Genomic DNA, 16,146 nt, shown 5'->3' on the forward strand with positions numbered 1-16,146 from the left:
TTACCAGGGAACATGAATCTGACCAAGTCTTGCTCAAGACATCACCATTATGAGTTACCAGGGAACATGAATCTGACCAAGTGTTGCTCAAGACATCACCATTATGAGATACTAGTTAACATTAATCTGACCAAGTGTTGCTCAAGACATCACCATTATGAGTTACCAGGGAACATGAATCTGACCAAGTCTTGCTCAAGACATCACCATTATGAGTTACCAGGGAACATGAATCTGACCAAGTGTTGCTCAAGACATCACCATTATGAGTTACCAGGTAACATGAATCTGATGAGTCTTAAATGGCACCCTATTCCTTGTATACTGCAATACTTTTGAACAGGGTCCACTATATAGGGAATATGCAGGGAATTGGGTGCCATTTGAGATGGAATTGAGAGCAAAGGGGAGGAGGATGCTGGGAAGAGAGACTAAAAGAGAGAGTGAAGAGAAAAATAATATGGAAGGAAGGCCAAATAGAAGAGAAGAAGATAAGACAGAAGAAAGAAGGATATGGAGGGAGAGAGTTGAAAAGGGGAGGGTGAAGAATCTGAAAAAGAGAAAGTGTAGTGCTGGGAGAGAGAATGGAGGTGATGGGAGGGGGAGAGATTCATACTGTTGCTCCAGACCTGACCTTTGTGGAGTTTGTGATCACGGGGAGACAGCGTTATCGTTCTCTCAGATATTCAACCCAATTCCTGGAAGAGATTGGGATCCTGGAATTCTTAAATGTCCAATTTTGAGTAATCACTCAAACTGTAGTGCAAGCTTGATTGCTGAAAAATGTATGGCCACATGTGTTTCCCCAAAAAAGATTGAGTCTGCATGTGTGGCTGTGTAACTATGTGACTGGGGACTGTATATGGAACTGTGTGACTGTGTAACTGTGTAACTGTGCAACTGTATAACTGTGTGACTGTGTAAATGTGTGACTGTGTGACTGTGTGACTGCATATGGAACTGTGTGAATATGTAAATGTGTGACTGTGTGACTGTATAAGGAACTGTGTGACTGTGTGACTGTGTAACTGTGTAACTGTGCAACTGTATGACTGTGTGACTGTGTGACTGTGTAAATGTGTGACTGTGTAAATGTGTGACTGTGTGACTGTATATGGAACTGTGTGACTGTTTAACTGTGTGACTGTGTAACTGTGTGACTGTGTGACTGTGTAACTGTATAACTGTGCAACTGTATAACTGTATAACTGTGTGACTGTGTAACTGTATAACTGTGTGACTGTGTAACTGTATAACTGCGTGACTGTATGACTGTGTGAATGTGTGACTGTGCAACTGTGTGACTGTGTGACTGTATAACTGTGTGACTGTGTGACTGTATAACTGTGTGACTGTGTAACTGTGTGACTGTGTGACTGTGTAACTGTGTGCCTGTGTGTGTAACTGTGTAACTGTGTAACTGTATAACTGTGTGACTGTGTGACTTTATAACTGTGTGACTGTGTAACTGTGTGACTGTGTGACTGTGTAACTGTGTGACTGTGTGACGGTGTGACTGCGTAACTGTATAACGGTATAACTGTGTGACTGTGTAACTGTATAACTGTGTGACTGTATAACTGTGTGACTGTATAACTGTGTAACTGTGTAACTGTATAACTGTGTGACTGTGTGACTTTATAACTGTGTGACTGTGTGACTGTGTAACTGTGTGACTGTATAACTGTATAACTGTATAACTGCGTGACTGTGTGACTGTGTAACTCTGTGACGGTGTGACTGTGTAAATGTGTGACTGTGTGACTGTATATGGAACTGTGTGACTGTGTAACTGTGTGACTGTGTGACTGTGTGACTGTGTAACTGGGCAACTGTGCAACTGTATAACTGTGTGACTGTGTAATGGGTGACTGTGTGACTGTATAACTGTGTGACTGTATAACTGTGTGACTGTGTGATTGTGTGACTGTGTGACTGTTTAACTGTGTGACTGTGTGACTGTATAACTGTGTGACTGTGTAACTGTCACTGTGTGACTGTATGACTGTGTAACTATGTCACTTTGTGACTGTATATGGAACTGTGTGACTGTGTGAATGTGTGACTTTGTAACTGTGCAACTGTGTGACTGTTTAACTGAAACTATGTGACTGTGTGACTGTGCAACTAAGTAACTGTGTAACTGCGTGACTGTGTAACTGTGTGACTGTGTGACTGTGTAACTGTGTGACTGTGTAACTGTGTAACTGTGTGACTGTGTGACTGTGTAACTGTGTGACTGTGTAACTGTGTGACTGTGTAACTGTGCGACTGTGTGACTGTGTAGCTGTGTGACTGGGTGACTGTATATGTAACTGTGTGACTGTGTAACTATGCAACTGTGCAACTGTGTGGCCGTGTGACTTTGTGATTGTGTGACTGTGTGACTGTGTGACTGTGTGACTTTGTAACTGTGCAACTGTGTGACTGTGTGGCTGTGTGACTGTGTGCCTGTGTGGCTGTGTGACTTTGTGATTGTGTGACTGTATATGTAACTGTGTGACTGTGTGACTGTGTAACTGTGCGGCTGTGTGACTGTGTAACTGTGCGACTGTGCGACTGTGTGGCTGTGCGACTGTGCGACTGTGCGACTGTGCGACTGTGCGACTGTGCGACTGTGCGGCTGTGTGACAGTGTGACTGTGTGGCTGTGTGACTGTGTGACTGTGTAACTGTGTAACTGTGTGACTGTGTAACTGTGTAACTGTGTGACTGTGTGACTGTGTAACTGTGTAACTGTGTAACTGTGTGACTGTGTCACTGTGTAACTGTGTAACTGTGTGACTGTAGCATGTACATTTAAATGATTGGATCAAAATCAGATTTCAAAATATGTCATCATCTCTTCTCCTGTCGACTAGCCCAGTCCAGTCCTCAGACACACACACACACAGTGATGTACATGAACGCACGCACACACACACCATCCCAAGAGGAGTAACGTGAGACCACAGTCCACAGATTGTTAAGCTCTGTAGTCACAGCAGCAGAGACCGTGTGAGTTACTCTCTGTGTCACTCAACACCCCACAGCTGTGGACCAGGGGTGCTGAAACCTCGTGTTAGACCAGTCATTCACACATACACACACACACACGCACACACACACACACACACACACACACACACACACACCGATTTTCTATCCTCGTGGGGACCTAAAATCTATTTCTACTCAAAACCCTAACCCTATTTTCCCTAACCCTAACCCTTACCCTAACCTTAACATTAACCCCTAACCTATTCCTAAACCCTAACACCTAAAACAAACCCCAAAGCCTAACCCTAAACTTAACCCTACCACCTAAACCTAACCCCAAAGCCTAACCCTAAAACTAATCCTACCACCTAACACCTAACCCTAACACCTAACCCTAAACCTAACCCTAACACCTAAACCTAACCCCAAAGCCTAACCCTAAACTTGACCCTAACACATAAACCTAACCCCTAACCCTAAAATGGCCTTTGTCCTCGTGGGGACTTTTGGGGATTTCAGGTCCCGACAAGAATAGAAGAACAAGACCACACACACATGCCCACATTCAGATCTCCAATACATTCATAATTTCCTCTCTCTCAACGGGCCATCAGCAGATTTACTGTCAACAATCACCTGGAAAATTGCTGTCACACACACATATACATAGTAACCCAGAAGATCTGATTGCTGACACAGACAGAGGACCCCTGCTGCAAGGCTGTCTATCTGACTTCCCGATCAGAAACATTCAGACAGATCCTGGGGTCCTGGCAGCGGGGGCTCTGTCACAGGGTATTAGGAGTGGACTGCCTGGAGATCCTCTATGACATTGAGGATAACATTGGCATGAATACGATATTTCGGTCTCTGTATCATTGAAATTGTGCTAAAAAAAGAGAAAGTCATCCATAAGGATCTACATTCTACAGGGTTTTCTCTCTCTGCTAGTTCTAAACAGAGACATGTCATAAAGTACAGTACATTGCTGCGGTCAGCAAACTTGGTGTGAGATTTGGAATTTTGATGGTTGCTATGGTGGCACTGAAAGGTTCTGAGACTACTTTAGTTAGCAGGCAAATAACAACGATTGCATACCAAATGGCACCCTATGCCCTTTCTAGTGCGTTACTTTGGACCATGGTTCATAGGACCATTTGGAATGCAGATAGTGTGTAAGGAGCTAGGGCAGAATAGGTGTAAGTGGAGCTATAGCAGGGATGCCAAACTCACGGCACAAGGGCCATTTTACAACCCTCTGTCGGATATTATTGCGCTCCCGTCCAGCCTCCCACACAGCTAGCTTTCATCCCGTCTGCCTATGTCAACCATTACAACATAGTCATACTGTATTTACAAACTTATTCATACAATGGGGGAAGGAGTTGGTTTGAGTTCCTGTACTTACATGTTTGACTAAAGTCAATCCTCTCACAGAGTGTGATTGAACGCTACAGAGACAAATAAACTTGAGGCCTGCGTTTGGCTAAACAAATCAGTGCCGTCGAATGATTCAGTCTCACAGTTTATTATGGTACTCAGGCCAACCATGCTTGACCAAGCTAGGAGCACGAACAGACCGAGGGAAAACTCCAATAGGTTTTCCCTCGCTTATTCTCTCTCTCTCATTCTCCCTCTTTCTCTCTCTCAATTCAATTGATGACGTAACAATGTACATATTGCCCAAAGCTTACTCTGGATATTTACAATATAAAAAATAAAATTGGAATCAAAATTGTCAACGGGACAACAGTAACAACAATAACCAAGGGTCAAAATAACCATACATTGAACAATAACAATAAGCATACAGTAGAGTACATGTGCAGGTTGATTGGTCTGTCAGACACTGTCCCTCAACTTATGGCAGGCAGCAATGTAGTGCGCTGCCAACCCACAGCTCTCTGCGTCCTCCCTCAACAGGACAGGTGGCCTACTCTCATCAGAGAGGTCTTTGGAACCTTGAATAAGGGTTTCAAATTTGGGGAAATGACACTCTCTAATTGTTTTATATTTTTGACATTTTGTCAGGAAATGCAGCTCCGTCTCAGGTTCTGCTGTTGTGCAGTGGTTGCACAGCCTTTCCTCTACAGGGAGCCAGGTTTTCCTGTGTCTACCCTTCTCAATGGCAAGGCTGTGCTCACTGAACATGTACTTTGTCAAGGTTTTTATAAGGTTTCTCTCTCTCTCTCCATTTATCTCTCTCTCCATCTATCTCTCTCTCTATCTATCTCTCTCAATTCAATTCAATTCAATTCAAAGGCTTTATTGGCATGGGAAACATGTGTTAACATTGCCAAAGCAAGTGAGGTAGATAATATATAAAGTGAATATATCAAGTGAAATAAACAATAAAAATTAACAGTAAACATTACACATACAGAAGTTTCAAAACAATAAAGACATTACAAATGTCATATTATATATATACAGTGTTTTAACAATGTACAAATGGTTAAAGGACACAGGATAAAATAAATAAGCATAAATATGGGTTGTATTTACAATGGTGTTTGTTCTTCACTGGTTGCCCTTTTCTCTCTCCCTTTTCTCTCTCCATCTATCTCTCTCTCCAGCTCTCTCTCCATCTATCTCTCTCTCCATCTATCTCTCTCTCCAGCTATCTCTCTCTCCATCTATCTCTCTCTCCATCTATCTCTCTCTCTATCTCTCTCTTTCTCTCTCTCCATCTCTCTCTCTATTTTTATTATCTTTAGACCTCTGTCTTAATCCTACACTCTCACTCACCAACATCTCACTTTGATCCATTCCATCTTTCTCAGCACAAGAGATGACCCAGAATCCTTTGCACTCCCTATCCTAGGTCCCAGCTGTGACTAACCTGTCATTAAGATATTTGGTGCTGTCTGGAGGTGGGGAGGAGGCGATGAGGGGTGATTGATAGGAGGGTGTATATGGGGGCTGGGGCAGGGCTGATGGGTAGGTAGTGGGTGTCGGAATCAGGCGCCATAATTCCCCACAGGCTTGTTAAAACACTCATATTCTCCATTAATTGGCTAGTTGGTCCTCAACACTGAGTCACATGCCAGAGAGGTCTGACTGGAGAGAGAGAGATATTTTGTTCAGAAATGAGGGCCAATCACCAAAACACTATTAATCCCAGGTTTATAGCCTAAATGTGAAAATGAAGCTAATGAGATCTCTGTAATATCAACATGACTCCCATCATTGCTGAGGCCTGTGAGTTTGCGTCTCGACTTCCATTAATAGGGCTCTCAGCACAGAGAGGGACATGGGCTATGTGTGAGGATATATTTTATTTCTCAAACTCAAAACATTACATTCATTGGATCTCAAAAATACACAACTATTTATTTCCCTTAACTCTTTCTCTCTCTCTCTCACTTTCTCTGTACCTTTATCTCACTTCTTCTCTTTCAATTGTCTTTCTTTCTATGTGCTACTTGCTCTTCCTTCTCTCCTCTTTCTGTTTCTATTATATTATGACAGTAGTGTGACCTGTGAACCAGAGAGGACAGTAGAGATGGTGAGAGTTTATAGACTGTCGGAGAGGACAGTAGAGATGGTCACAGTTTATAGACTGTTGGAGAGGACCGTCGAGATGGTCACAGTTTATAGACTGTCGGAGAGGACAGGAGAGATGGTCACAGTTTATAGACTGTTGAAGAGGACCATCGAGATGGTCACAGTTTATAGACTGTTGGAGAGGACCGTCGAGATGGTCACAGTTTATAGACTGTCGGAGAGGACAGGAGAGATGGTCACAGTTTATAGACTGTTGGAGAGGACAGGAGAGATGGTCACAGTTTATAGACTGTCGGAGAGGACAGGAGAGATGGTCACAGTTTATAGACTGTTGGAGAGGACACTAGAGATGGTCACAGTTTATAGACTGTCGGAGAGGAAAGTAGAGATGGTCACAATTTATAGACTGCTGGAGAGGACAGGAGAGATGGTCACAGTTTATAGACTGTCGGAGAGGACAGTAGAGATGGTCACAGTTTATAGACTGTCGGAGAGGACAGTAGAGATGGTCACAGTTTATAGACTGTCGGAGAAGACAGGAGAGATCCATGGTCACAGTTTATAGACTGTCAAAAAGGACAGGAGAGATCCCTGGACACTGTTTATAGACTGTCAAAGAGGACTGGAGAGATCCATGGGCACTGTTTATAGACTGTCAAAAAGGACAGGAGAGATCCCTGGGCACTGTTTATAGAATGTCAAAGAGGACAGGAGAGATCCATGGTCACTGTTTATGGACTGTCAAAAAGGACTGGAGAGATCCCTGGGCACTGTTTATAGACTGTCAAAGAGGATAGGAGAGATCCCTGGGCACTGTTCATAGACTGTCAAAGAGGACTGGAGAGATCCCTGGGCACTGTTTATAGACTGTCAAAGAGGACAGGAGAGATCCCTGGGCACTGTTTATAGACTGTCATAAAGGACAGGAGAGATCCCTGGGAACTGTTTATAGACTGTCAAAGAGGACAGGAGAGATCCATGGTCACTGTTTATAGACTGTCAAAGAGGACTGGAGAGATCCCTGGGCACTGTTTATAGACTGTCAAAGAGGACTGGAGAGATCCCTGGGCACTGTTTATAGACTGTCAAAAAGGACAGGAGAGATCCCTGGGCACTGTTTATAGAATGTCAAAGAGGACAGGAGAGATCCATGGTCACTGTTTATGGACTGTCAAAAAGGACTGGAGAGATCCCTGGGCACTGTTTATAGACTGTCAAAGAGGATAGGAGAGATCCCTGGGCACTGTTCATAGACTGTCAAAGAGGACTGGAGAGATCCCTGGGCACTGTTTATAGACTGTCAAAGAGGACAGGAGAGATCCCTGGGCACTGTTTATAGACTGTCATAAAGGACAGGAGAGATCCCTGGGAACTGTTTATAGACTGTCAAAGAGGACAGGAGAGATCCATGGTCACTGTTTATAGACTGTCAAAGAGGACTGGAGAGATCCCTGGGCACTGTTTATAGACTGTCAAAGAGGACTGGAGAGATCCCTGGGCACTGTTTATAGACTGTCAAAGAGGACTGGAGAGATCCCTGGGCACTGTTTATAGACTGTCAAAGAGGACTGGAGAGATCCCTGGGCACTGTTTATAGACTTTCAAATAGGGTCTGGAGAGATCCATGGTCACAGTTTATAGACTGTCGGATAGGACAGGAGAGATGGTCACAGTTTATAGACTGTCAAAGAGGACTGGAGAGATCCATGGTCACAGTTTATAGACTGTCGGATAGGACAGGAGAGATGGTCACAGTTTATAGACTGTCAAAGAGGACTGGAGAGATCCATGGTCAGAGTTTATAGACTTGAAAATAAAGGAGAGCCGCACACTCTAGGAGCTGAGATGCAAAAATGTAATGTCCAACGTTTCGACAGCCAAGCTGTCTTCATCAGGGTATAATCACAAACAATGCAGGGTGACTCGTTTATATAGTGTCAAAAGACACAGGTGTCTGTAATCATGGCCAAGTGTGGCCTAATATCATTGGATAATTATCAAATATTAAAATGGCATACAAAGAACAGCATACAAGAAAACAAATGGCTAGATACGATCATAGATTCATTTTAGACTACACAAGCTTACAAACAATTACAATGGCAAAGTCACAATAATCACAAGAATGGCTTCAGATCAAAGTCTACGTTGAGACCGAAGAGAGCAAGGGTCTTTAAGTTAAAGATCCAGGCAGCCTCTCGTTTTAACAATAAATTATCAAGGTCACCCCTCTCCTAGGGAGGGTGACATGTTCGATGCCAATATAACGCAGAGATGAAATCGAGTGGCCTGCCTCCAAGAAGTGGGCCACAACTGGATAAGTAAAGTTTTTACAACTAATGGTGCTACGATGCTCTGAGATACGTACTTTTAATTTGCGCTTTGTTTTACCTACATAATTTTTACCACAAGGACAAGTTATGAGATAAATAACTGCCTTAGTGGAGCACGTAATAACACCTTTTATTGGGATCAATTTCCCTGTTTGTGGGTGTTTGAAGGATCTACATTTATAAGTGCCATTGCATGCTGTTTATAGACTGTCAAAGAGGACTGGAGAGATCCATGTTCAGAGTTTATAGACTGTCAAGAAGGACAGGAGAGATCCATGTTCACAGTTTATAGACTGTCAAAGAGAACTGGAGAGATCCATGTTCACAGTTTATAGACTGTCAAAGAGGACTGGAGAGATCCATGTTCACAGTTTATAGACTGTCAAAGAGGACTGGAGAGATCCATGTTCACAGTTTATAGACTGTCAAAGAGGACAGGAGAGATCCATGTTCACTGTTTATAGACTGTCAAAGAGGACTGGAGAGATCCCTGGGCACTGTTTATAGACTGTCAAAGAGGACAGGAGAGATCCCTGGGCACTGTTTATAGACTGGCAAAGACGACAGGAGAGATCCCTGGCCACTGTTTATAGACTGTCAAAGAGGACAGGAGAGATCCCTGGGCACTGTTTATAGACTGTCAAAGAGGACAGGAGAGATCCCTGGGCACTGTTTATAGACTGTCAAAGAGGACAGGAGAGATCCCTGGGCACTGTTTATAGACTGTCAAAAAGGACAGGAGAGATCCCTGGGCACTGTTTATAGACTGTCAAAGAGGACTGGAGAGATACATGTTTACTGTTTATAGACTGTCAAAGAGGACTGAAGAGATCCATGTTCAGAGTTTATAGATTGTCAGAGAGGACTGGAGAGATCCCTGGGCACTGTTTATAGACTGTCAAAGAGGACTGGAGAGATCCATGTTCAGAGTTTATAGATTGTCAGAGAGTGCAGGAGAGAAGGTCACAGTTTATAGACTGTCAGAGAGGACTGGAGAGATCCATGGTCACAGTTTACAGACTGTCAAAGAGGACTGGAGAGATCCATGTTCACAGTTTATAGACTGTCAAAGAGGACTAGAGAGATCCATGTTCACAGTTTATAGACTGTCAAAGAGGACTGGAGAGATCCATGTTCACAGTTTATAGACTGTCAAAGAGGACAGGAGAGATCCATGTTCACTGTTTATAGACTGTCAAAGAGGACTGGAGAGATCCCTGGGAACTGTTTATAGACTGTCAAAGAGGACAGGAGAGATCCCTGGGCACTGTTTATAGACTGGCAAAGACGACAGGAGAGATCCCTGGCCACTGTTTATAGACTGTCAAAGAGGACAGGAGAGATCCCTGGGCACTGTTTATAGACTGTCAAAGAGGACAGGAGAGATCCCTGGGCACTGTTTATAGACTGTCAAAGAGGACAGGAGAGATCCCTGGGCACTGTTTATAGACTGTCAAAAAGGACAGGAGAGATCCCTGGGCACTGTTTATAGACTGTCAAAGAGGACTGGAGAGATACATGTTCACTGTTTATAGACTGTCAAAGAGGACTGGAGAGATCCATGTTCAGAGTTTATAGATTGTCAGAGAGGACTGGAGAGATCCCTGGGCACTGTTTATAGACTGTCAAAGAGGACTGGAGAGATCCATGTTCAGAGTTTATAGATTGTCAGAGAGTGCAGGAGAGATGGTCACAGTTTATAGACTGTCAGAGAGGACTGGAGAGATCCATGTTCAGAGTTTATAGATTGTCAGAGAGTGCAGGAGAGATGGTCACAGTTTATAGACTGTCAAATAGGACAGGAGAGATCCATGTTCACAGTTTATAGACTGTCAAAGAGGACTGGAGAGATCCATGTTCAGAGTTTATAGACTGTCAGAGAGCACAGGAGAGATCCCTGGTCGCAAACGCACACACATGCACACACACACACTGCTGACGCTGAAGGAAACAATTTGTCTGTTGATGGATGACAACTTCAGCTGACCTTGTTCTCTCATACAGGATTTAGTCTTTCATCTTTAGACACACAACTCAGGTGCAGAGAGGGAGACATAGAGATTAGACCTACCAGCTCTCACAGTCTCACCTCAGAATTAGATGTTTTTCAAATGTCAAATTTCGAAGTTGTTCCAAACGTCAAATTTCAAAGTGTTTAAGGTTAGGTTTTAGGCGTTAACTTCACATTTTTAAGGTTAGGTTTTAGGTGTTAACTTGACATTTTTAAGGTTAGGGATAAGTTTAAGCATTAACTCCAAATGTAATGTTATGCATTTGAATGGTTAAGTTAAGGGTTAAGGTTTGGGATGGGCTTAAAAACAACAATATCAAAACAACTTTCTATCACTGTATTCAAAGATGCAGCCATTTGAGGCAAATGCTTAAGTCAGAGGCAGATGCCCATCCGTCATTCCCGTTCACAAAGCCCTAGCAAAACCCAAACTTTCTTGATAGTACAGTGCTCAATGTTGCCCCTAGTGGCCAGTTTCCACTTCATCTCCCGACATCCTCAGATATGGATGGACGTCGAAAACTGACTTGTATCACGTGACCTGGCTGGATTAGACACACTCAGGCGCAGAGAGAGAGACATGGAGATTAGACCAGACTCATCACTAGACCTTTAAAAAGGTCCTGAGAATGTCAAAATGTGCCTTTCTTGGCGCTCACATTTGAAATAAAAAAAATATTGCCCAGCACTGGCACAAACTTATGATGCTCGAAGGATAAACTCGCTTCTCAGACCAAAACATGCTACTCTAACCACTGCACCACGGCAGTTCACAATGCCCTGGCAAGCCGGGAGAAAACTTGATGATACTTGATGTTTTAAGCCTTCCCTAAACCATAGCCCTAACCTTACCCACTCAGAATGAATACTTAAAGTTAAACCTTTGAGTGGTTTCTGTTTAAACTCTGTAACAACGCGGAATTAACCCTGTAAACACTCTGAATGAATGCGTAAAAAATACACACACACACACTGTTCATCAATAATAGGTCAAATTTCAAAGTGAAACTATCAGATCTTGTTGAATTAGACACACAACTCAGGTGCAGAGAAAGAGATAGGGACAGAGATGTAAGAGCCTGTCACGCCTGCTCCCGCTCTTCCCCCCTGGCGCTCGAGGGAGCCAGGCTGCCCTGCATTACGCACTCCTGCCACCATCATTTACGCACACCTGCCTTCCCTCATCACGCGCTTCAGCGATACTGGACTCACTCAATCACCTGTTTATTACCTCCCCTATATTAGTCAGTTCCCCAGCTCTGTTCCCCGCTACTGCATTGTTTGTTCAATGTACGTGTTACCCGTGTGCTGACGCTGTTCCTGTCTTCTTCTCTGTCTGTTTCCGAATAAATGTCTGACTCCCCATACCTGCTTCTCCTGTCCGGCGTCAGCCCTTACAGAGACAGGGAATATGTGTGTCTCCTGATGGGTGTATTTGGGTGTAGGTGTAATTGTGAGTGTGTGCGTGTGTGCTCTGCTGATTAGAGGCTGTTTGGTGAGGGGCTGTTTTTTCTGTGCCTCTCCTTTTCCCCGTCAGCCCTCGCCCCCCCGGCAGGCATCATGGGTAGCTGTGGTTGATGCGTCAGAAGCACTAAGTGTCGACCCTCTAACATACACACATACACACACTCTTTCCCCTAACGTCCCATCTGTCAGGGTCTTGTGACAACAGAGGGCTGACAAAAACAAGCATGCCCAGCAGACTCCAAGGACCAGCCTAGGGCCTAGGGGTTTGTGTGTGTGTGTGTGTGTGTGTGTGTGTGTGTGTGTGTGTGTGTGTGTGTGTGTGTGTGTGTGTGTGTGTGTGTGTGTGTGTGTGTGTGTGAGAGAGAGAGGGTTGGTGATACAGAGCAGCCTGTGTGTGTTTTCCTCTTCATTTCCTGTTCCTGTGAGAGATAGTTTCCTCTCCAGAAACATGGCAGCTCCCCATGGGTGTGTGTCTGCGCGTGCATGAGTATTAGGGTTCCTTATACAAAGAGAGGGGTGGGGCTGAGTAGAATCAATCGCACTTGTTACTGATTGAGCCCCCCTTGAAACCTCCATCCCCCAGCCCTCCTCAGCTGTGAGTGATTAAAGCCAGAGGGGGGCGAGCTAGGGGATAGAGGTGGAGACCGGGTACTCACTCAACTCACAGAGTAATGACTTCCAGACCTCTGGTTCTCTCCAGTTCCCCTGCAGTTCCCCGGCTCTGTGATGGGACGGTAATTAGGAGCGACGGCTGGGCATTCAGGACAGTGTAAACCCAGCCCTGGTCCTGTCAGACAGACACATGGACAGCCCCTCACTGAAGGACCCCCACAGCTGGCCCCTGTAGCAGCACTGTGACAGCAGCTAGCCAGACACACCGTGAATTCACCAAAGTTAATAGAATGGTAGGGAAAAAGCAGAGAGACAGACAGAGAGACAGACAGACAGAGGGACAGACAGACAGACACAGACAGACAGACAGACAGACCGACCGACGGACCGAGGGATAGAGAAACAGACAGACAGACAGACAGACAGACAGACAGACAGACAGACAGACAGACAGACAGACAGACAGACAGACAGACAGACAGACACCAAAAGGCAGCCGGCCTACAAAAAGGCAAGAGGCCTCCTGCGGGGACTGGGCTGGGATTAAAAATAAAAATAAATTACTGAAAAATATAGGACAAGACACACATCACGACAAGAGAGACAACACAACACTACATAAAGAGAGACCTAAGACAACAACATAGCATGGCAGCAACGCCTGACAGCACAGCATGGTAGCAACACAACTTAAACACCATGGTAGCAACACAACATGGCAGCAACACAACTTAAACACCATGGTAGCAACACAACATGGCAGCAAAACAACTTAAACACCATGGTAGCAACACAACATGGCAGCAGCACAAACATGGTACAAACATTATTGGGCAGAGACAAGAGCACAAAGGGCACAAATGGCAAGAAGGTTACAGACCATTTACTCTGAGAATGTTGTATGATTAGAGTGAATAGGATGTCCTTAAGACCATTGTCAAAATGTGGTCGCTTCTCAATAGAACTATGTCACTTTTCCGTGGCAGAACTGTGCTAACTTCAAATGTCAACTGACAAGCTAGCTAGTGGTTGCAGGTTCGTGTGTGATAACATTTGCTTTTATAAAAACTAAATTGAGCCTATATATATGTATATATATATATATATATATATATATATATATATATATATATATATATATATATATATATATATATATATATACACACATATATATATATATATATATATATATATATATATATATATATATATATATATATATATATATATATATATATTGTCACGTTCTGACCGTAGTTCTTTTGTGTTTTCCTTGTTTTAGTGTTGGTCAGGACGTGAGCTGGGTGGGCATTCTATGTTGTGTGTCTAGTTGGTCCGTTTCTATGTATGGCCTGATATGGTTCTCAATCAGAGGCAGGTGAAGAAAACCGTTACATATATCAACTAACAAAGCTAACAGACTGAAATTCAATTTCTACCCTCCCCACAAAAACATCTGGTCCAGTTTTCATGGTGTATTTCTGACTCTTCCCCTATAAACTGCCATAGAAACAACCCCTTGCAACATTAATTGACCAGGTTAGAGGAATAGAAAGCCACGGATCTGGAGATGAAAATGACGAGGGTATCAAGTTGATTTTGATTGGTCCAGAATGTGGAAACATCACCTAATGTTACCACCTCCCAACACTGAAATATGGAAGACACAACCAAGAACTGGTCTAAACTAGCAACGGTCATCACAAACTAACGTTGTCATTTAATCAACAGACACATTAAGGTTGTACTATTGTAGAGAACATGATTCATAATGACATGGGCTAAAGAAAACTAGGTTTAGACATTAATTTAATAGCCCTCTTGAATGTACCTGTATTTCACTACAGTCTAGGGCAGTGAGTGAACCTTACATCATACAATACATTACTACACTATTTTTTTTACAAATGTACAATATAAATGAAATGTGTGTGTGTGTGTGTGTCTCTTCACAGTCTGCCTTGTGCCGTGAGGTGTTGTTTAACTGCTCGCTTGAGTTACTTCTTGTGGAAGAGTTCCATGTAGGCATGGCTCTATGTAGTACTGGGCTTTTCCCCAATAGTCTGTTCTGGACTTGGGACTGTGACGAGACCCCTGGTGGTATGTCTTGTGGGGTATGTATGGGTGTCTGAGTTATGTGTTAGCTGTTTGAACAGACATATCAGTGCTTTCAAAACCCCTCACAAAGGAAATTGGTGATGCAGTCAATATCTCCTCTACTTTGAGCCAGGAGAGATTGACATGCATGTTATTGATATCGGCCATTAGTGTACATCTAAGGGCCAGCTGTGATTTTCTGTCTGGGCCAACTGTAATTTGCCTATGTCTTTCTTTGCAGCACTAAACCATATAACTGGTCAGTAGTCCAGGTGGGATAAAACGGAAGTCTGTAGGATTGTTTTGCTGATTTTTAAGTCAAGAAAGCAGAGCAGAACTTAATAATGGACAGACCTCTCCCCATCTTAGAAAGCAGAGCAGAGTTTTATCATGGACAGACTTCTCCCCATCTTAGAAAGCAGAGCAGAGTTTTATCATGGACAGACTTCTCCCCATCTTAGAAAGCAGAGCAGAGTTTTATCATGGACAGACCTCTCCCCATCTTAGAAAGCAGAGCAGAGTTTTATCATGGACAAACCTCTCCCCATCTTAGAAAGTAGAGCAGAGTTTTATCATGGACAAACCTCTCCCCATCTTAGAAAGCAGAGCAGAGTCTTATCATGAACAGACCTCTCCCCATCTTAGAAAGCAGAGCAGAGTTTTATCATGGAAAAACCTCTCCCCATCTTAGAAAGCAGAGCAGAGTTTTATCATGGACAAACCTCTCCCCATCTTAGAAAGCAGAGCAGAGTTTTATCATGGACAAACCTCTCCCCATCTTAGAAAGCAGAGCAGAGTTTTATCATGGACAAACCTCTCCCCATCTTAGAAAGCAGAGCAGAGTTTTATCATGGACAAACCTCTCCCCATCTTAGAAAGCAGAGCAGAGTTTTATCATGGACAAACCTCTCCCCATCTCAGCTACCGTTGCGTCAATATGTTTTGACCATGTCACTAATCAGGTTAGTCTTATCAACTCATTATTCAATTCAATTGTGTGAAATGGTTATGATGCAGTTTGCTGACTCAGGCCCTGCAGTTTCTATTGCGATTGGTTTCCGTTTGAGGGTAAACCATTGGCAGCGCTCTATCATTCCCTCGTTCTCTCTCTTCTTTTCATTTTTCTATTTCATTTTCA

The sequence above is a fragment of the Oncorhynchus mykiss genome, chromosome 18 (assembly GCF_013265735.2).
Source record: "Oncorhynchus mykiss isolate Arlee chromosome 18, USDA_OmykA_1.1, whole genome shotgun sequence".
Classification (NCBI taxonomy): Eukaryota; Metazoa; Chordata; class Actinopteri; order Salmoniformes; family Salmonidae; genus Oncorhynchus; species Oncorhynchus mykiss.